This window comes from Protopterus annectens, chromosome 1.part2, assembly GCF_019279795.1.
Source record: "Protopterus annectens isolate FY-2018-M chromosome 1.part2, PAN1.0, whole genome shotgun sequence".
NCBI classification, from domain to species: Eukaryota; Metazoa; Chordata; order Ceratodontiformes; family Protopteridae; genus Protopterus; species Protopterus annectens.
The window spans coordinates 396,310,976-396,333,783 of record NC_056727.1 but is presented as its reverse complement, the minus strand read 5'-3'; the positions used below and the strand labels follow the sequence as shown (position 1 = coordinate 396,333,783).

The following is a 22,808-nucleotide window of genomic DNA, read 5'->3' as shown; positions in this document are numbered from 1 at the left end:
CTCTGAAATTTCTATATTAGCAGTATCCATCAAATTCACGTGCATCAATGGATTTTCGCCTGCATGGGTAAGACTCCACCATGGCCCACACACAATATCATTCAGATAGCCAAGCCAAGAGCAAAGGAAGAATGGATTTGTGCATCTTTGCTTAATATGCAACAGACTGTATCATGCTCATCTCTGCTCATGATTAAAACAAAACAAAAAAAAAGGAATATAGCAGTGAAAACTCTTGTAATGCTGTAACATTATGATGAATAGCACTCTCTTCCCTTCTCGATTCATCTGCCTCCCCTGGTACATCTATGTATCAGGGCATAGTACCCACTGTGCTGCCTACATCATCTAATAGTGTTCGTTAGGAGGAGAGCTATAGCAGTTTCTGGCATCTTTATGAGTTGCCCTTGGCTAAACACAAATCTGTCTAATCATTCTGTCTCTCCCATGTTTATGCAATTTGACCATCTTGAATCTTCTTACGGCAAGAATCAGGGACAGAACCAAAGATATAGTGAGAGAAAGTCTCAAAATAGGAGACAGATGTTAAATATTAATCTCATATACTTAGAAATATGCGGGAACAACAGGTTTTGACTTTGCATGCATTTTCTGAAGGGCATGATGTCTGAAACTCAAATGCCTGTCATTTTTCACCAACTCCGAGATTGCACTACAGTGGACAAAAGGGAAAAGTTCACCACAATGGCCAACTGACTCCTTGCGCGGCGAAAACTTATGGCGATCTGGACATTTTTGAATGTAAACTTTCGTTGTTTCCATCATGCTGTTTTGCAACACAATGTTTTGGCTTTTCAAGAATTTAAAGTAGATCCATATATACATATACATATTTACATGTACATATAGATATAGAGATAGATACAGAAATATGAAGCAATGTAATCCCAGACCACTATTTAAGAAAAGTTAAACAGCTTTGGGTGTAATTCTCTACACTCAGTCATGTAGTCATCTAGACAAGTTACATTCTTGAAATGATGAGATGAAGGGATTGGTTGCCCTGGGAGTAAGCTGTGGGTGTGCAAATGGCAATGTGGAAGTGATGTGGCAGCATTGCTGAGTGCTGTAATTATTCAGTAGTGGTATTGCCAAGCGTTTAAACGACTTTAGACATTACACTATTCATATGCAACACAGAAGCGAGCTCATGATTCATCACAGCTATCACAGAATTCCATTTTCATACCAGCATTCAAACATGACAGTACGGAAATGATTACTCGTACTGTACTAGTGACTGATTAGCATCTGCTGATTATGTTGCCTAACATCTTGCTCCGAGGGTGGCTGTCCCCTTTGCCCCACACTAAAGCAGACACACACACACACACACACACACACACACACACACACACACACACACACACACACACACACGTTTGTATGGTTGCAGGTCAAAACAGTGAATGCTCACATTAACAAAATGCTTTTTCAGGCTGTGAATAACAAAGAACGCTCATCTGAATGAACGTTGCTTTCAATGGAGTTTTTGCTGGCAGCCTTTTGCATGGGATTGTGTTACAGCAGGGTAAGGAAATTTGCCTTACTCCATTACTGAGTGATCACAAAGTTGGTATATATAATTAGCAGGTGTGTGGAAGGTGTGTTTGCAATCTGCAAAAAAAAAAAAAAAATTTGTTGTTTTCTGTCATTTTAGATTCATTCTACAATTCTCATGTTTGATGAGACACTCATACATGCATACATCTATCTGTCTATATCAGTTTACAGTCAAAATGTCGACATTCAGTTGTACGACAGCCTCCTCCTCGAACATGGTAGGAGCAACAGTCAGAATATCGACGTTCATGTGTACATCCATTCAGAAGGACGTACACAAGGCATGGACTCCAAACATAGTTGGCAATGGGAGTTGCTAACATAAGATCGACAGAAGGTTGTCGATCTTGTTGCATCGACCTAACAACCTACTAAATATGTATGAGTCGAGGATATGCGTCGATAAATCACAGTTCACAGTTGTGATTTTCGTTCTTTTGATAGTAAACCATCTATACCTATATACAGATATATATATATATATTATATCTCTTGTAGAACTTTAGCGCTTTCGTCTTATTTATTATCAAGACTTCTTCAGAAAGACATGTTTCATAAGTATGAGCAACCATTTTCACTTCCTTTATATACATTAGTTCTAGCAGGCCATTTAAATTAACAACAGTTCCTTTCCAATAGTAAAGTGAGAACAAGCAGGGTGCTGTGTGCATTTTCATTAACATTACAATCGCAGTTACATAAGGTAAATTAGTCAGACAGTAATAGCCTTGTGGTGCCATGTGCATACTAAAAGGGATTGTGTGCAAAAAGGGATCGTGTGCAAAAAAGGGGATTGTGTGCAAAAAGGGACTGTGTACAAAAAAAAAAAAAATATTTGGGGGGGGGGGGGCGGGAAGGATGACAGTCATGCTGTGATGATTCTAATATAAACACATTACTTATGAGTCTTTGCCTCCAAAGGTAAGTAAAGAAGGGAACAGAGGAAGATGGAGGAGTCAGGTAGAGAGTCATACTATGCTTTGGTATCAGTGTGTGTGTAGAGTAATGTGTGGGTATGCCACCTGATGGGGGAGTGGGAGGAATGCGGTGTGGACTTGAGGGGGGGCTGGTAGGGAGCCGCCCATGACAAGGAGCATATGAATGACAGTGTGTCCCAGAAGACTGTCAGTGCGGATGGTACCAGCTGTGGGCTGGTTTGGATGGTATCACCCCTTGAATGGCTGTGTGAAATAGTGAGACCGGGGGGTATAGTTGGTGCGGTCAGTGGGGGCTAGCCTGGTGATTAGTGCTTAGTATGCACACAGCACCACAAGGCTATTACTGTCTGACTAATTTACCTTATGTAACTGCGATTGTAATGTTAATGAAAATGCACACAGCACCCTGCTTGTTCACACTTTACTATTGGAAAGGAACTGTTGTTAATTTAAATGGCCTGCTAGAACTAATGTATTTAAAGGTAGTGAAAATGGTTGCTCATACTTATGAAACATGTCTTTCTGAAGAAGTCTTGATAATAAATAAGACGAAAGCGCTAAAGTTCTACAAGAGTTGTTGGTGTGATTTACTATTTTTTTGAATGCTTTTATTGTCACGAAGTTCAGTTCTTAGTTAAAATTTCTTCTCTTCGTTCAATTCTTTTGAGTGCGGTTAATTTTAGATATATATATTATATATATATATATATATATATATATATATATATATATATATATAGATATATGTGTGTGTGTGTGTGTGTATGTAAATATATATATATATATATATATATATATATATATATATATATATATATATATATATATACACACACACAACAGGAAAGAAAAGAGGGGATGGCCGGAAAGAATAACAGGGGACTGAGGGGAAATGTAAGGTGAGGGAAGGCAGTGGAGTCACATGGAAGATCTCAGATAGACAAGGGTAGATGTGGACACACATACGGAGACCCATGAACACAGGAGAAGCATACATACATACATACATACACACAAACACACACTCACACACACACACACACACACACACACACACACACACACACACACACACACACACACACACACACACACACACACACACACACACACACACACACACACACACACACACACACACACACACACACACACAAAATGGGTAGACAAAAAAGTTGATGGAGATAGGATAGAATACAGATATCCTATCTGTGGACTGGTTCAGGGGAACATTACTGGGACCCTGTAGGCAATGGAACTGGGTCTGGTAACTGGTAGAAATGGCCACACTCACACCTGTGGTCTTTGGCATCAGCCAGCTCATCGAGTAAATCTGCTACTCACTGCAGATGGGAGTGCTGGATGGAGATGACAAAGACCATCACTTTGTCAAACACATCCTCGACTATTCCTTCCAGCACTGATGCAGACAGAGCTGCTGACTGAAGCAGACTATACTAGGATGGACCAGAGCCTTTCCATAACATGGTTCTTCCACACTGCTCACCATCATCAGCAGTAATCTTGGTCACGTAGGCAGCAGGCTGCACTGATACCCCTTGTTGCTCTGGTGGACCATGGAGACCTGATGATGTCCCACAGGTAATATTACAGATATAAGTTAGGAAAGTAAATAGATGCTAACCACAATATGCCTAAAGTCTCTTCTGACTCCTACAGCAGGTAGCATGCTCTAACTGTGCTAAAAGGTAAAAGTCATATGCAAGTAATCATGTAACACATGTAAGTGTGGTGACACACAAGTAATCAACAATGCATGCAGGTGTGGTAACACACAACTGAAAGGGCAACAATACATGCAGAAGCATGAGTCTCAGCTCAGATAGTAGGCCTGATTAGGTGCTTTCAGGAACAAATATGTATTTAAGTAGGTCTAAATACTTGGAAAGCACTGTGTTTGTAATGATAATAATCAATAAAGCTAGACAGGAATATATAAATAACTGTTTCAGTGGCTTATGTATTTAGACAATGCAGATACTTACCTGGGAGGGGGAGTACCACAGTCAAAAAGGTGGTTTCCCCAGTATTAGCCACTTACATTGCACACTTCATTTGGGTTGACCCCTGTAATTTCCCCAAAGGTGGGAAACTCAACTGCATAATTTGGCCCCGGGACTGCTCCTTTTTGTCATTTACTTAGCTAAAGTCAAGGCCAATATCAATGGCTTCTGGTTGACTAAATTTGCAGATGGTTGCAAATTAGGAACCATCACTGAATTGTCCACTGACACAAATGTTCTCCAGGAAGGGCTGACACCGACAGATAACCGATGTCAAGAACTATGGACTAAATCAAAATGCCAAGAAATGTGTAATATAGTATTCCTCAGGAAGTTATCCACCCTAGTAACTATCATATTGACAATATACCCCTAAGAGTTGACACAGTAGTCAGTGACTTGGGGACACACAAAGACAATAATCTAGCCTTTGACAATCATGTGTCTAGAGTAGTAAGGAAATCATTTTATGTTGCTCAACCTAAACAAAGGTATGGCATCTAGGTCCAAGGAAGTCATTGTTCCACTGCATTCAGCATTCATCAGATCTATCATTGAGTATAACACCCCATTTGGTTGTACCTAACCAGGCATATCCAACAAGTGGAAAGTCCAGAGAGGTTCCTGACTAAAAGAATACAGTGCATAAGTAACATGTCCTATGCAAACTTCCTCAAGGCCCTATTCTGTTTTCTACACATATATATATAACTCTAAGTCACTTCTAGAGTAAAAAAAACATGCTTGACAACACAAAAAGACTTATGGGGGAGTAAATACAAGGGACACTCTTGAATAATAACAATCCATGTAGACTTGGAGCACACAGCACAGTTTACTATACTGATTGTAATGGTCAGTAATGTGTGTGTTGGGGCATGCTCAAGACTTCAAAACAAAGCTGTGATGGAGCACTACTTTACATCAAGGACATTTTCTAACTATTACACAAATACTTTTAAACAGGTAATAAAGCAACAGGTCATGCGTCACAATATATTTTCTGAACAATAAGAAGAATGAATCTCAAATGTCTGGTTTTATTGACTGTAATCATTAATTATGTAGGAGGAATACGAAAAAAAAAAAAGAACCAGTATAAGGGACATTCTCTTTACTCGGTGACAGGTAAGCTGTATGATGGAGTGTCCGTTTTTGTGTGTGTGTGTGTGTGTGTGTGTGTGTGTGTGTGTGTGTGTGTGTGTGTTTAGATGTGTGTATGTGTGTGCTGGTTTGAAAGAAGGGGTGCCTGTGCTAACATAATTCACTGACCACCAGCAGTGATTGCTGCAAGAACAGCAGAAAGGGATCTGTTAGTGTTTGAATCACTGAGCAAATCAGAGATAATGCAAATTACCTGATAAGATCTTTCCTTATTGTTGCTAATCTCTCTTTGAATTACTGCCTTAAGCAATATCAATAAAAGACCCATTCTGCTCCAACATTACTGCTCAAGGCCAGGCCAGTTTCTGAATCCTGGACTCTGTGTCATACGTAATTATGTCCAGATGATATGTACTTTTATTTATCTTTAGCTTCAGTCAAGTGCCATCCTAGGAAAGATAAGTACTATAGATAGATAGTCTGGCCTTTTCTGTGGTTATATTGCTGAATTATTTATTGCAGTACTGCACCTTATCATTGTTCATTGTCACTGTATTTCACTGATCTAGACTGCTGGTTTTGTGCACTGTAGCCAATTTTGTTTCAAGGAAGTGTTTGCTGGTTAATTTACCGCTTGTTCTGTAGTTTCTGCACTTTGAGCTCACTTTTGTGGGATTTTACATTAAGAAAGGTTAGTTCTATAATCTAGTGGCAGTCAGGGAAGACATTCTGTTCTGAACTTGGGAATCACAGAAGAAAGCTTCAGGTGTGTTTTTGTGATGGGACAGTGGTCTATATTATCTGCTTAGTCAGTTTCTCTGTCTGTATAAAGTTGTTGCATTTGAGTGATGCTGCTCATCATGCAGAGACAATCTGCAGTGCTCTGTATAGATGTAGGACTTAGAATCTCAAATTTACTGTAAAGCTACTCCTATGAGTTCCTGAGAACATTGTTGCTCAATGAGCCCCATGTTTGTGAGAAGAGGGGCATTGCTCCATGAGATCAGTATAAGACGGGATTTCTTACCCACCAAGCATTACAGCAAACCTGTTCTCCCATACAGTGGTTACACAAAGAGGAGCACAGAGTCCTTTGGTAGCACTTCCCTCATAATCCACTATATGTCTGTCTGTTTAGACATATATATATATATATATATATATATATATATATATATATATATATATAGATATGTATGTGAAACCATGGATCTATACCTTTTTACTGTCTTTGTAGCCATCTTGGTAGAAATAGACAGCACAGCCCTGGACTATATGAAGAGAGATGTGGTGGAGCTCTTATACTACGTGTCCCAGACTGGTATGGTCCTAGCTTTGAGTAGTATTCCACCTTCCCCAAGGATGATGCAACAATACTAACAAAAGATAATTGATTTTAATAACCGGCTTAGTTTTTGTGTCATTCAAAGGGGTACAATATTTGTCAGCCTAGGAGGATATGCTCTACATACCACAGTGCTTCATCAGTGATGGTCTGTACCTGTGTCCTGTAGGCATTCAAATACTGGTTAAAGCCTTATACACCATCACAGTACCACTTTTAGGCATTGTCAACCTGATAAATAATTCAGGATAGCTAAACCAACCCAAAACATTCTAAAGCTGATACTGTTCAATGCCAGAGGTCTAAACAAAATATTTCCACTCCCTGGAGAATGCAGATGCCTGCATAATTACTGAGATGTGATTTAGAACTACTGAGAACACCCCAACAGTGCAGGGCTATAATGGCCTCTGCACATTTAGGCCAGATACTGCACAGAAAGGGATAAAGGTAGAGGTGTTTCAATTTACATCAAAAATCATCACACCTCAAGGCCGGTCAAGTAGTATGACACACTTGGGCTCCTCCATGTACAATTCACCATAATCAAAATTCAATACCATATCCTTGCAAGACATAGGTACCCTTCTGTGACGCAGGAAATGCATACCACTTACTTAAATGAATTTGAGTCACTCTCCATTCAACCCTATGCCATAATCATGGGTGACTTCAAACCACCCTGCTACAGACTGGGAATCATAAATAACCTAAAATTTGCCAGTTTAAATATTCCTGGACTTTGTCAACATAAATGCCCTGGACCAGCTTGTCTGTATACCTGCTAGCACTGCAAATATGACCTAGTCCTCATCAGTGTGAGGGAATGTTGCCTGAGTGTAGCGTCCTCACTGGTCAGGTTGGACCATAAAGCTATATCCTTCAGAGTAAAATTTGGGACACTAGGTAACCCTGGTACTTTTAGGAATTATTCTAAGATTAAGTTCTTATTTTAAGTGACATCATAGCAAGGTTTCAAGCCCCACCCCAAACCCAGATAACACTGTTGTATTATGTAGAGTCATTCACAAAAACCCTCTAAAATAATATATATAACTGCATATAGGCAGCGATTCCTACCCAAAATACACATAGGATTAATGCTGAAAGCTTATCAGTGGCACAACAGGTAGCACACTCCGCTTTGGTGCAGAAGGCTGTGGGTTCTATTCCCACACCAGGTAGCTGAATGGCCTACACTGACATAAGGAGGTGCTGCACTCCTAAGTATGCCATGCCACAGATAAAAGTTAAGCTGCAGCCCCATCAGCCTTTATTGGTGATAGCTCTGGTGGATGTAAAAGATTCCATGACACCTATCAAAAAGTGTGGGTGGTCTTTATTTGTACAACTATTTAGAATTTACATAATATATATTTACAAGAAGATAAACTTATATTAAACATTACTTTCCTTCATTATTAATATCTCTTTACATATGTATAGAGACCCACTCTTTTTCCACAACCAGTATTTAATTTTCCTTGGCTTTAGACAATTGACCCCATGTGCAAAAATGGGAAAAGGGGATGAGTATGGATGGATTTGGTAACATCCAGTTTCCATTAAACATAATCTCATTCAGCCTCTCATTCCAAATTATCCATATAATTAAAATATTTTAACCAAAACTATTGATATATTCTTTACTGTATTTTCCATAAAAAACATACTTGATCATATTCATATTTATCTGATTATATTCCAGAAATTCTTAAACTATTTTATTTTCTATTAATTTTTCTCCATAAATTTTTAACTCTTTTACATGTTAAAAAAATGTTCTGTAATTTTATTTTTTCTTGATTTATTCTTATATCTTCATTTCGACATTATTTTACCCTTTTGTTTGCTTGAATTATGTCTCATTCTTTTGCACATTTCTTTTTAAATATACATTTTACTAACTTTATTTTAATTTCCATTTATCCATATCATAAACCCTATGTAAATTCAGAGAACCTGCATATATTATTAGATTTAGTAAACCTAATGCCCTTTCTCCTTTTCCATATAACACACCTCTCTTTTCACATGACTTAATATGGACCCCAGATGAATTGAAATATTTTCAATAAACTGCTTCTCCATATCACTTGGTGATATATGATAATTTTCCTGTTCACATTGTATTAATCAAATGCATTTTTTATTAAAGGACAGCCTATACCTGTGCCACATAATACTTAGTCCTTTTAAATCTCTAAATAAATTCTCCCATTACTCATTTAATATATCTTCTCCAAAAACAATTCCTAACACTGATATCTTTTTCCTTTCAAAACATATTTTTTTCTGACTCCTTATCATCTTAAAAATGCTTATATTTTTCTTTGCTAATTTTATCTATAATTTACATTAATAACTACCTTTTTCATTTCTTCTCCATTTAGGCTGTTACTATTATATCATCAGGAGAAGCCATAATAATAGAATATATCGCCTCATTTCTTTTACATTTTTTATTCTTTTTAATTTCTTCATTTATAGCATTGTCACCTCACAGCAAGAGGTTCTCCTGTTCGATTCTCGGCTGGAGCGCCTTCTGTGTGGAGTCTGCATGTTCTCCCTGCGGTTGAGTGGCTTTCAAAAGACATGCGTGAATGGGTGTGCTTTCGTTGAAGGTTGGGCTTCAGGCTGGCACCTCGGCACCATAAAAATTGACTGCCAATCATTAGCGGACCGGAGTTCCGCTGTGGTGACCCCTAACCGGGAAAAGGCAAACGAAAAACAAACAAACACTATTCCTTAATATCGCAAACAAAATAGTACTCATTGCACATCCTTGTTTTATACCCCTATTCATCTCTATTTCTTCACTTAACCAACCATTTACTAAAACCCTAAGTTTAGTATTTCTATACACTGATTCGCATAGTTTCTTTATCTGTATACTAACATTATATTATCCCATTATTTGCCATAAAATATGCTCTGTCGAATCAAATGCTTTAAAATATCAGCTACATTAGTTTCACTTCATTTTTTAATGTCATACTTCTCTAATTACTATGAACAACTATTGACTACCTTTTCCTTTAACTCCATAAATTTCTTCTTTTGTTATACAGTTCAACTTATTTTCTAATCTTTGTAACATTTTCATAAATAGTTTATAATCACTCTAATTCAACATTATTAGCCTGCAATTTTTAATTTCATTCTTTTCTCCTTTCTTTTATATAAACCTCATAAATCACAAAATATTTCTTCATAATTAATACCATAATTTAACCATTCATTACATATATTTATTAAAATTTATTTTTGCCATTGCATTAAATCTTTATATATTAGATATCCTATAACAAATGGGCCAGCTGCCAAGCCTAAATTTACTTTCTTCGTCACCTTTTCTAATTCTGCTATTATTTGTTTTTCCATTTCTTTCTTTATTTCATCTGTAAACTGCTTTACCCTATACTGTTCTTTCCTTTTTCTTTCTTTCTTTTTTACCATCTCTTTCACATACCTCACTACTATATTCATTACATTTGTATGTTCTCTTTCAGTTTTCCTACTTTATTTTTTTCTCTCATTATACCAGTGTCTTCCGTTACTCTTCTACTTAAATATGGTGGCATTCCTTCATTTTTTCCTTATAAAAATTGGTTATTAATAAATCTTTATTTTTTCTTGATTTTTCTGATAAATCTCTTCTTTTCTAAAATATTCCCTTTATTCTTATTCAAGACTACATAAAGTAGCTTTTTGCATTTCTCTATACTCATTTTCTCTCTCTTTTACTATTTCACCATATTAAATACATTATTTTATATTTTTCTTTAAATATTATCCTCCATTCTGACTGATTTTTGAAAAATTTCTCATTGTCAAATGATCTTTCCATAGCTCTATTATATCTTCTCGACTGTTTTCAATCCAGTCATTTTCATTATCTTATTTCCTATTCCTATTTTAATATGCTAAATATGTTCATCTATTTCAATCCATATAGCCAAGTGATCAGAAAAAAAGCACAATTCCAGTGCATTCTCTATCACTGTCCTCATAGTCTTTGAAATAAAAATGGTCTATCTCCGTTTTTAATTTTCCACTCTGATATGTTTTTATTCATGTTCCTAACTCTAAATCTCCACATTTTATTACTTCTCCCATTACTGTCTTATCTGATCTATTTTTTCTTTTTATGTCTTATATCACAATTAAAATCTCCCGTTATTTCTCTATCCATATTTATTATAAGATAATCTAATAGCTTTTGAAATTTTTTCCTTTTCTTTATATATTGCATATGCTTATGCTACTATTAATCTATACACTTTCCCTTCCCACCTAAAATCCACTACTATTAATCTTCCTAGTCTAAGTAAGGTATAATCCAAAATTTGTATTCCCTTCCTGTATAATACAGCAATCTTTGAACATTTTTCATTACCCAAATTCCATATTATATGCCCTTCCATAATGTTTCTGTCTGTTAGCCTTCTTCACTTAATAGTCTATTATACAACAACCCCCCCCCCCATTAATATTTCAAAATGTGCATGATGATTGGTCAGCGTGCACGTTGTAAATCAGACTTATACTAATGGAAAAAGGTCTGGTCAGCCGGACATTTTCCATTAGTATAAGTCTTTTTTTTACAGCAATGGAGAACACAAGATCTCCGTTGCTTTTTAGACACTGTCTCGCTATGTTAAAGGAGTTTAACATAGCGAGACAGCTTTAAAAAAAGTAACTGGGATCTTCCTTTCTCTGTTGCCTTTTTTAAAGCTGTCTCGCTATGTTAAACTCCTTTAACATACTGAGACACTTTGTTAAAAGCAACGGAGATCTTGCTTTCTCCGTTGCTTCCACCCACAGCTCTAATGTACTGCATAAGCATACGCATGCGCAGTACATCAGAACTGCCGCAGAATACCAGACAGCTGCGGAAGGGCAGCAAGGAGGCATTATACGATGCCATTATTTAAGAAAAGTATTTTTTTTCTTAAATAATGTCATTGTATAATATCAATAACCCACTTCTGGGTGTGGGTAATGCTGTATTTACCCACGATTGTCTGTTTGGCCACTCGGGCTTCGCCCTCATGACCAAACCACACCAACCATGGGTAAATCCACCAGGCGTGGGTTATTGCTATAATATCCTCCAGTAGTATCAAATCCACCTCACAAGTATTATATCATTCTAGCACTCCTTTTCTCCTTATTACATTCTTTATACTATTATTAATAAAATCCTAAGATTATTTGTTGTCCTTCTCTTTAATTTACAATGAATTTTTATTTATCCATTCCCTCTCTTTTTTAATTTTCATTCCTACATCCTGGAATTTTCTTTTTCTATCTTTAAGCCTTTTCTCAATTAAACTTTTCCTTTTAACCATTCACCAATCTATTTTGTTTCCATCAATAACTTCTGTCCCACTGTCCCTATCCTACAAAAAACATATTTTTTGTTGTCCCTAATATTTAACCATAGCCCTAGTACCATTTTCCATTTTTAAAATCACATTACAGTCCCAAGACCCTGTCCACAGTCCTATGTTATCTATAACTTCAGAAATGTCCTTCACTTCATTGCACAGATTCTTTAGCAAATACTTCTTAATAAGTCTCTCTATCAGTATCAGTTTGCAATTACTTTTTTTCAAGTCTTGTGGAAAAAAAAACTGAACAACATATTTATTCCATGAATATTTCTTTTTTCTTTTCATATTTATCCAAAAAAGTTTCTAAAATTTCAGCAATCTCAAAACAATGTCACAGTAGTCTTTTTGTTTATTAAAATGAAAGCTCTTACCTCTTGTGCCTTTATTTATTTATTTTACATTTAGTTATCAGGAAAGTCCGACTGGACACAGGTCCTTTTTCAGTGGAGGTCCAGATAGAAAAGCTCCACATATAACACATTACATAGTAAAATAAAATGACACTTTACATCACACAATAAAATAAAAGGTATCACAGTGCAGTATATCAAATTATGTACATAGAATAATATATTTTGTTTACAAAGAAGTATTATTATATCGATAAGTGAGAAAAAGAGTACATACCTGTCAAGTGAAGAGGTGAAGAACAGAACAATTTAAAATAGATTAGCCAGATGAAAGGCAGTGCCTATATAAAAAGAGTCAGAGAATCAGCTAAAGACAATGTTTATTTTATTATTTTATTTTTTTAAGTTGGATAAGAAAACCGTTTGATGTCAGGATGGAATGTTTACAAGTGGGTGCAGAAAGGGGGGGTGGACATTAGACTAGCCTGGACTGACACAATTGCAGAGCCATGAATCCTCTAGGTGTGTTTTTAGAGCATCTTTAAAATGTGATAAGGAGGATGTGGCTGAGATGTCTGTAGGCAAGGTATTCCATTTTTTACCTATGAAATTTGAATAGAGGGATGTCCCAGCTATAATGTTGGCTTTAGTTAATTCAAGGAGGAATTTATTACTGGAGTGAAGGACCCGATTACTGGAGTAGGGCTGTAATAAATTTTGTAGTACTGTTGTTTTTTTTTTCAGGGTGGTATAGAATCTTGTGGGCTAGTATTAGTTGGTTGTAAATGATGAGATAAGGAAGTTCAAGTCAGTTAAGCTATTTAAGTGGTAAGCAGTGGTGTGATCTAAATGGAGTGGCAAACTTAGCAATTTTGTTACAGCAGGCATCTTGTTTATTTATATCTGATTTTCTAAGATTCATGTGGAGTGAAAAAGCATGTAGAAGTGTAAAGATGAGATGTGTTTGTGCTATTGTGGCCTAAGTGTTTTTTGTGAGAAATTATTTATTTCTGTATAGAATGCCCAATTTTTTATGAAGCTTTTTTATGGTAAGGGAGATATGGATATCAAATTTCATGTCACAGTCAATCTCAACCCCCAGTAGTTTGGTGTGAGTGACAGGAGAGATAGTTGTTTTATTATTGGATACGATATTACATGTGAGAGCGGGAGATGTGTGTTGTCTGGGCTGGAAGATCAGGAGTTTTGTTTTACTGGGATTCAGTATTAGTTAGGAGTTGGTTAGCTATGCTTCAAGAGACAGAAAGGAGGCTTGGGTTTGAAACTGCAGTTATTTGAGGGAAGAAGAAGCACATATTAGTGTGGAGTCATCTGCTTACTGAATAACTGAAGCATGTAGTGTAGAAGTATGGAGGTTGTTAGTGAAGATGGAGAACAGTAAGGGTCCAAGGATGGAGCCTTTCTGAACTCCTAGTGTAACTGTCAGTAGAGGACAGAGTTCCTGCCACCATTGAACTGCTTGCTGTTGACCTGTTAAATAACTTTGAAACCAGGCAATAGAGGGTTTGCTAAGATTCATTTGGATGGAACTTCAATAAGCTTACTGTGATTGACCATGTTGAATGCCTTAGAAAGATCGAGAAAGATAACAGATACATATTTACTATTGTTTTTATGGTTATTTGCTGTATGAATTAATAACATAAGAGCTGTAGGAGTGCTATGAAAAGGCCAGAAGCCATGTTGTATATCTGTGAGAAGTTTATGAGTGTTTAGGTAGCCCATGAAGTTTGTGTGTATACATCTCTGTAGGATTTTGGAAATGTGTGAAAGTGTAGCCATAGGGCAATAGTCGGTCAGTTCTTTTGAGTTACCCCCTTTATGGAGTGGAATAATGTGGGAAATTTTCCAGATTTCAGGATCTCAGATATGGGATGGTTGATACGAATGGCTACTGGGTATGCAATTGCGTCAGCAGTGATTTTCAGAAATTTGGATGGAAGTTTATCTGTGGCTTGTGTAGTGGCTTAAGTTTTATAAGCAGTTTTTTAAATCATATTCACAGAGACAGGTTAAAAGGCAAACCTGTTTTTATTACTAGGATATCTGGGTGGTTTGTTGGTAGAGGGAGAAATCTGAGAGTTAGATAGGGCTAGAATGGATTCTGTAAAGTATTTATTGAATTGGGTGGCTATATTTTCTGAGGTATCAGTAGTGGTTGGAGAGGGGGATTTTTGTGGAAGGAGAATGTCGTTGATGGCTGTCTAGAACTTTTTAGGGTCATTTTGATGCTTAATTTATATATTGTGGTAGTAGTTAATTTTGTCTACTTTGACCATTTTCTTTGACTTATTTCTCAGTTCTAGGTATGTTTGCTTTGAGACATGGGATCCAGTTTTGTGCCAATGAGCCCAGGTTTTGTCTCCATTTTTCAGCAGAGAGCTGGTCTCTTTGCTCAGCCAAGGAGCAAAGTTGGATTTAATTCTGATGGCTCTGGGAGGACGTTGAGAGTTTAAGACATCTAAGAAGGTAGAGCTGAAGTACTTAACAACTTCTTCAAGGCTGAGAAGCTTGAGTGGATTCCAGATGTAACTTTTTAGAGCTGTAATGAAGTTAGAGAGGATGACTTTTTTTTATTTTTTATTAGTATGTACAATGTCTTATTAAAAACATTGAGAAGTGGTCACTCAGGCTATTCAAAAGGTAGCCTGACTGACAGATTTGGGCTGGCCTATTTGCCAGTATCCAGTTGAGGATTGATGGCCTCTTGGTTGATTTATCAATTCTTGTTTGAGATTGGATGATTTGGGAGAATCCATGGTGTCTGATGTAGATAGTGGGAGTACTAGAATTACAAGTTAGCCAATCTATACTGAAGTCCCCCAAGATAATGGTTTAATGTGGGAATGATTTGGAGGCCCAGTAGACTAGGTTCTCTAGGGTGGGTATGTTGTTACTGGGTGGAAAGTAACATCTAATTATATTGACAAGTTTTCTGAGTTTAATATTTAGCTTTGTAAGAATACTTTCTGCATTACCAAAGGTGAGGTTAGATATATCCAATGTTTCAACATTAAGCTGTTTTTTTTTTAAATAATATTGCAACACCACTTCCATTTTTGTTTTTTTTTTGGTCATTGTGTAGGATATTATAGCCTGGTGCCAGAATTTTATTATTGGAGATGTCAGGTTTTAGCCATGTTTCAGTTAGTAGAACTATATCTGATGAGTAAAGGAAAGATTGGTGCAAAAATAGTGGATTTTTTAAATGCTTCTACCATTAAAGTTTAGTATCAACAGGTCAGTAGCTTTCCTGGGGAGTTGGAGTATGGTATGAGGGAGTTTGATGGGCAAGGATTAAGATGTATGTCTCCAATGAGACACAGTCTGGCTGCAATATGTACTATGGTTTTTATGATTTTAGTTATGTACTTATACATATTTAGTGGACCGTCTGTTGGAGTGATGGGAGGGTAGGGTAGGTAGTAGTGTGTGGTGACAGGTAGATATGTGCAAGATGGATGGGTAAATGGGGTGGCTGAATGATGTAGTTTTTACAATGTGAATGACAGTGGTGGTGTGATGGGGTGTTGATTCAGTTAGGTTGTCATGATATGAGGAAATATGTGCAATTAATATTAGAATTGTTAGTGTAATAATGTGTATTTGTATGATTAAAAATATTGATGTTCGGTAGTGGGTAATAAAATGATTAAAGTTTAATTATCTGTCTAGCAGTAGTTTTAGATAATTGGTCTGGTCATTAACTAGAAAACTTAGAACTGGGAGTAAGAGTTAGTTATTAGGGAAATAGTAGTAGCAGATTTAAATTGATGCTTTTAGTTTATGGAAGCAGTAGTATTGTATGGGAGTTGTTTTGGAACATAAGTCTTAGTTAAGTTAGAGACAGTGCTAAAAGATGTGGAGAGGATTATATGGTAGGGAGAGTATTAAGGCTAGATTTTTTTTGTTATTTGAAGAGGTGTCTAAAGGTTCATTGAATGTTATTTTACTGGACAAAAGAGGGAGGGGTTGAGATGTGGAGAAGATAGGGTAGAAATGGAGTGTAGTAATGATGGGATGATGTTGGAGTATTCTGATTTGCACACATGGTGATGTAGCAGTGGGTATAGAGTACAAGTCTGGGGAGAGAGGGGTGGTTGGGAATGGGGGTAGGGTAGGGAAGTGGAGTGGGCCTGACAGGAGTGAGGGTTAACGGAGTGGTAAGAGCCACGCAAAGGATAGTGAGCAGAAAAAACAGTTATTTTCAAAAATTCCTTTAGTTGTAATTATACTTACAGTCGACTAAGCACTTGTAAGAAACCTTTGTTTTTAGGCATGTATGTTACTGAGCCTTGTGGGAGCAGTACATTTTTATAGTCAAGTAGATTGTGTCTGTGGGAGATATATGAATTAGTAAGCTAAACAAGCAGCAGTAGAGTTTAGGTTGTTGTAGCTATAAAATAAACAGGCAGCTTCTCAGTGTTGTACTGATAGAATAGTGAAGAATAAAATAAACTCCACAGAATGGGACCTACAAAGAGATAATGAGAGAGAGAGTAGGGGGATAGAAATATGGCTGCTGAGCAAGGCGGTGTGCTCTCTGGTGAGTTAGGTGGCACTTTAGAACTACATACAGTTTCTTATAGGTGGTTTCTTGTTAGAATGGGTGGTCTCTGTAGCTCTGTATAGTAGGTAGAAGCTCAGTGGTACTTGGTCAGAATTTCTGCAGAGAAAGGCACTGAGAGCTGAGAATGGTAAGTAGAGAAGAAAAAGGATATGCGAGAGAAAGAAAAACAGTAATGGAAGCACTTTACTATAAAGTCAGTAGATGCAAAAATGATCAACCAGTGTAATTTGATTAGTTTAACAGAAATGCATTAATTTAAAATCAGTAGCAACAAAAATGATCTCATATTGTAATCTGAACAGTTGAGCTGAAGCACATTCATTTAAATTCAGAAGCAACAAATGTAATCAAGCATTGCAAACTGAATTGGTGAATAGTAATGTAACATCATAAAATGTTCACTTCTCTATGGAAAGCTAACAAAAAGTATGTTCCAAGCAGAAGTTAAGGGGTGATAAATTAGAGTCAACACTGAGCATGAAAACAGAGAGTGTCACTTACTAATTCACATAGCGTGGAACCAGACGAATACCCGTTGAGTGCTAATAATATATATGTATATATATATATATATATATATATATATATATATATATATATATATAGCTGTAGATAATAGTTCTGGCATCCAAATTAAACTAGCGTGCCTTAGAACAATAACATAGCAGCAAGTATTTTGGAGCTGCCTAGCACGGGTATCTGTGCATATCAATCAGTCAACATATAGCTGAATAATATAGAAAAAGCTTTTACACTCTTAACACACAGTCAACAAACTGCTGCATATTACAGAAATTGCTCTTTTACATGTTGGTATGAAGATACATCACATTTTGATGGTACAGACTGTAAATATGTGCAAACAGATATATCCCGAAAGGCACAACACCCTTGTCTCATACATCATACATGTCTATTTCTGACTCTTCCTTACTTTGAATTCTCACTGCAAACATTTTCTTTTCCACTTCTTCTATCTTTAACCTCTCCCTTCTAATTTCTTTTTGTTCTCAGACCACCTCCCCAAAAGATCTTTTCTTCATTTTTTTGTCTTTCCTCCTGATATATTTTCTTCATCATTTCACCCCACAATATTTCTTTCCCTGTCTCTGGCCCACTATGCTCTACTAAGTCTTTTAATATATCATCCCACAACCCTCCCTAATGGAAGGTTGTAATTATAATCAATTTGTCTTGTAGTTTTTGTTTCATCTCCTGAAAAAGGTCCCTTTGAAACAAACTCTCTGTATCCTCATTGTGATCTCCTTCTGTTTTTTCCTACATGAACATCTCTTCTCCTGTAGCAACAAATATCTCTATGGAGTTGGCATTCACCTCTACTCCATTTCAATCATCTGCCATGTTTGCATACTATTCTCCCAGCCAAAGGAAAACAAGTTACCGTGATGGAGTTCTGAGATCAACAGGCTTGAAGAAAATAATGGCCAAAAATAGAAAATGTAATGTTCAGTAAGGAAAGAGCTCTCTCATTAAGTTAAATAAACAATGCAGGGGACTAATTAAGTCTATCAAATCCAAATGTCATAAACAGCCTCCCAGCCTAAGAACATCCACAAGGTATTCTTCATCTATGTTTGAAGCCTCAAAGGCAATGCACAACAATGTGCCGAACTAATTGTAAATGTAGCCACCTACACTGAGTCTGAGGATATGAGATAATCTATTGACTGATAAATGTATCCCCAGTTTTACCCCACTTCCCCCTCCCAAGACCAATCTCAAGAAACACCCACAACCACAGCTCCCCCAACTCTCACTAGGAAACAAATCTATCAATGCACTCTTCAAAGCCAAAACCACTGCATCAGTAGGAACTGATAACATCCCAGGATGCCTTCTTAATAGGATAAAATATGACCTACCTGGCCAACTAGAAATACTCTTCTACTGTAGCCTCTAAACAGACTTTGTGGTAAATAAATGGAAAACTGCAATTGTTATCCCTCTGCACAAATGTAGGCCAGCCATGGACTCAGGAAACTACCGACCCATACGCCTGACTAGTCTCATGTAAGGTCCTGTTAAGAATAACCATGGACATGCTAAACAACAACATACAAAATCTACAGAGACTGGTTTCAACCCAGTTAAGTTTTGTCAAGGGCAACTTCATAGAAACTGTACTGCTCCAGATACAGTCTAAGATGAAAGAAGAAGGGGATCCTACCCTAGAAGAAGTAAGAACAGTACTAACAAAAATAAAGTCAGAGAAGGCAGTAGGCTCAGATGAGATCACAGCAGATATGATCAAGATGTTGGGTGAAATCATTATGGACCTTATTAACAACGACACAGGTAATCACCAAACTCCGGACCCAACCCAGTTCAGATTCGTAAAAGGTAGATAATGTCTGTTAAACATGGTTGACTTCTTCAAGAAAGTCACCAAGGCTCAACTGGGAATTAACTTATACATTACCAAATGGGTAGCCAAATGGTTCACCAACAGGACACATACTGTTAAAGTGGGTGACTTCACCTCTAGCAAAAGACTAGTCACCAGTGGTATACCATAGGGTTATGTGGTGAGCCCCTTACTGCTTGGAATTTATTTCTCAGACATCCAGGCCAACTTGGACAGCCTTGGCTGACCAGGTTAGCTGACTATTGCAAAGTAAGTGCAATCACTGAGTCCCTCAATGATATTTATATACTATAGACAGGGTTAACGTAGACAAAGGATTGATGCCAAAGCCATGGATTAAAGCTAAATGCAAAAAAAGAAGCATTATTATTCCCTTTGGGAAAGCTGATGTCCCTGCTAATTACATTATAGACAGCACCCCCCTACGTGTAGACCCAGAGGTACGTGATCTGGGTACTCAGGCTGATAGCAACCTGAGCTTTGACCACCATGTATCCACAGTAGTAATGAAATCCTTCTATGTAGCACATCGTATACATAAAGGCATCACACCTAGATCTAAGGATGTTATAATTACATTATATTCAGCCCTCATCAGACCAATAACTGAGTATCTTCTTCTTCTCCTCCTTTTGGCTTTTCCCATTAGGGGTCACCACAGTGGAACAACAGTCTACAGAATGACTGGCAGTGGAGTTTTACAGTGGCAAGTTGCCAGCCCAGCGCTCAACCTTTCACAGAGGGCACAAACATGCACACACTCACACCTAGGGCCAATTTGGAGTGTCCAATCCACCTGCAGCATGTCTTTGGGAGGTGGGAGTAAATGGGAGCACCCAGAGGAAACCCACACGAAGGCATGGAGGACATGCAGACTTCACACAGAAAGCACCCCAGCCAAGAATTGAAATGGACCACCCCTTTTTGTGAGGCAGCAACACTAACTGCTGCACCACTGCAGCCGCCCATCAGACCAGTAATTGAGTACACTGCTCCCTTTTGCATTTACCTCACCAGACACCTGCGACAACTGGAGAGACCACAGAGGCTTCTCACTAAGAAATTGCACGGTACACAAAATAAGTTACGAGGAAAGCCTGAAAGCTCTGTCATTGTATTCTGTTGACTACAGGTTGCTAAGGGGTGATGTGTGCCTGGCTTACAGGGCAGTCTCTGACCCAGTCATGATGGAAATGCTACACATTCGTAAATCAAACTGCCCGAGGGTCACTCGCTCCAGGGATCTTAGCATAGCTTCTGACATGAACAGGTCATGCTGGAGAGATAGATACATCTCCCAGAGACTGCCACTTGTCTGAAACAAGCTTCCAATTCACGTGAAACAGAGCCCCTCCGTGATCATCTTCAAACGCAACCTAGATCAATGGATCGGTGACTGAAAATTCACTCCAGTGGTGGTGCCCATGTCCCTCCTGGATAGAGAAAGTCAGAATTAACTACCATAGACCCTTACCCCTGCGAGCTTCACACACCTAACCACTGACAGTTGTAGCAACTCGGGATAAACATGGCTAGGCTTGTAAGGGCTGTAGGACTGTTAGCCTAGTAACCGTCTATGACCCTATAACCCTATGAAATAGGGGAAAAATGGCCCCTAAGGATACTCATAGGAGTCAGGAGAGAAGAGTACATCCCAGATGATTGGAGAATAAGCATGCCAGTGTACAACAAAAAAGGGACATTCGCAACACTGCATGAAAGTTCAGGAGAGGGTACTTGATAAACTAATGCTCACAGCTGTAGAAAAGTAAGATGGGAGATGAGCAGTTTAGATTCAGATCAGGATGGAGCACAATCAACCTGATGTTTGCAGTGAGACAGATAGTTGAGAAGAAGCTATAAATGAGGAAAAAGTCCAATGGGGCATTCCTAGATGTGGATAAAATATACAACATGGTCCCAAGAAAGCAGAGTTGGACATTTCTGCAGTGGTTTGAAATTCCAGAAACATCGGAAGAATTAGTGCAGGCTATGTACAAGGGCCCAGTGTTTCAAGTACAAACAATATTTGGACTCACAGAGGGATTTCCAGTGGGAATGAGTGTGTATCAGGGTTCAGGAATGAGCCTAATGGTGTTTATACTGGTGATGGACTTTATTAGGAAACAGGTCAGAGGGGACAGATAAACAACACTGCTGTATGCAGATGATGTGGCATTACGGGCAGGCTCTAAGCAAGAACTTCAATGAATGACATGCAAATGGAATGAAAAACCAAAGGGAAAACTGAGCAGAAATAAGACAGCTGCAATGGCAGCAAATGCAGGAAATCAGAAAAAGTTAAGAATTGAGATAGACGGGAAAATAGTGAAACAAGTTAACAGCTTCAACCATCTGTGAAGGTTGGTTGTGAAGAAGAGAAATCTGAATGAGGAGGACAGAGTGTTGGGGTAGGTTATGACAGAAAAATGTCAAAGAACTTGAAAAGTAAGGTGTATAAAACAGTGATGCAACCAGTACTACTGTATGGTACAGAAATCTGGGCAGTATAGGCAGGGCAGTTGAGGAAGCTACAGGTGATGGAAATTTAAGTTCCCCAGATGGATGGTAGGATGTACACTGTAGGACAGATGAAGAAATGAGGACATAACAGCAGAAGCCAAAGTAGCTCCAATTGCTGAGAAAGTCAAAGAGAGCAGATTACGATGGTTTAGGAATATAGGTGTATACTAGGCTAACAACCACTAGGGCCCCTATAAGTCTAGCCCTGCAATCCATGTGACCCACACATTTTATTTATATAGGAAGTGATTTACTGACTGCCTCTGTCCATCAGTGAAATAGGCACCAGATGAGTGGCGAATTTTCAATTACCCATCCATTGGTCCAAGTTGCACTTAAGCAGGGATAGGGAGGAATTCTGCTTCACATGGATAGACAGCAGGTTCCACAGAATGGAAGTTCTCTGAAAAACATATCTGTCTCTCCAACATGTCCTATTTATGTTGCTAGTAAAATTCAGTTCTTTTAGTCTAGTAGTTCGGATGCTGTTTGTTTTGCGGATGTGAAAAAGGTTAAACAAAAGACTGCCAGGGATGCCTTGTATGCTGGACAAAGCTCATCTCT

The 22,808-nt window shown here is 37.8% G+C and overlaps 1 protein-coding gene and 1 pseudogene across 1 annotated transcript in view; one reads left to right on the top strand and one right to left on the bottom strand.

Annotated features, from left to right (window-relative positions):
* Positions 1 to 22,808, bottom strand: part of PLCB4 (phospholipase C beta 4) — a 1,792,792-nt gene that overhangs the window by 734,918 nt on the left and 1,035,066 nt on the right. The window lies entirely within an intron of this gene.
* On the top strand, positions 4,521 to 4,654 carry LOC122792633 (annotated as a pseudogene).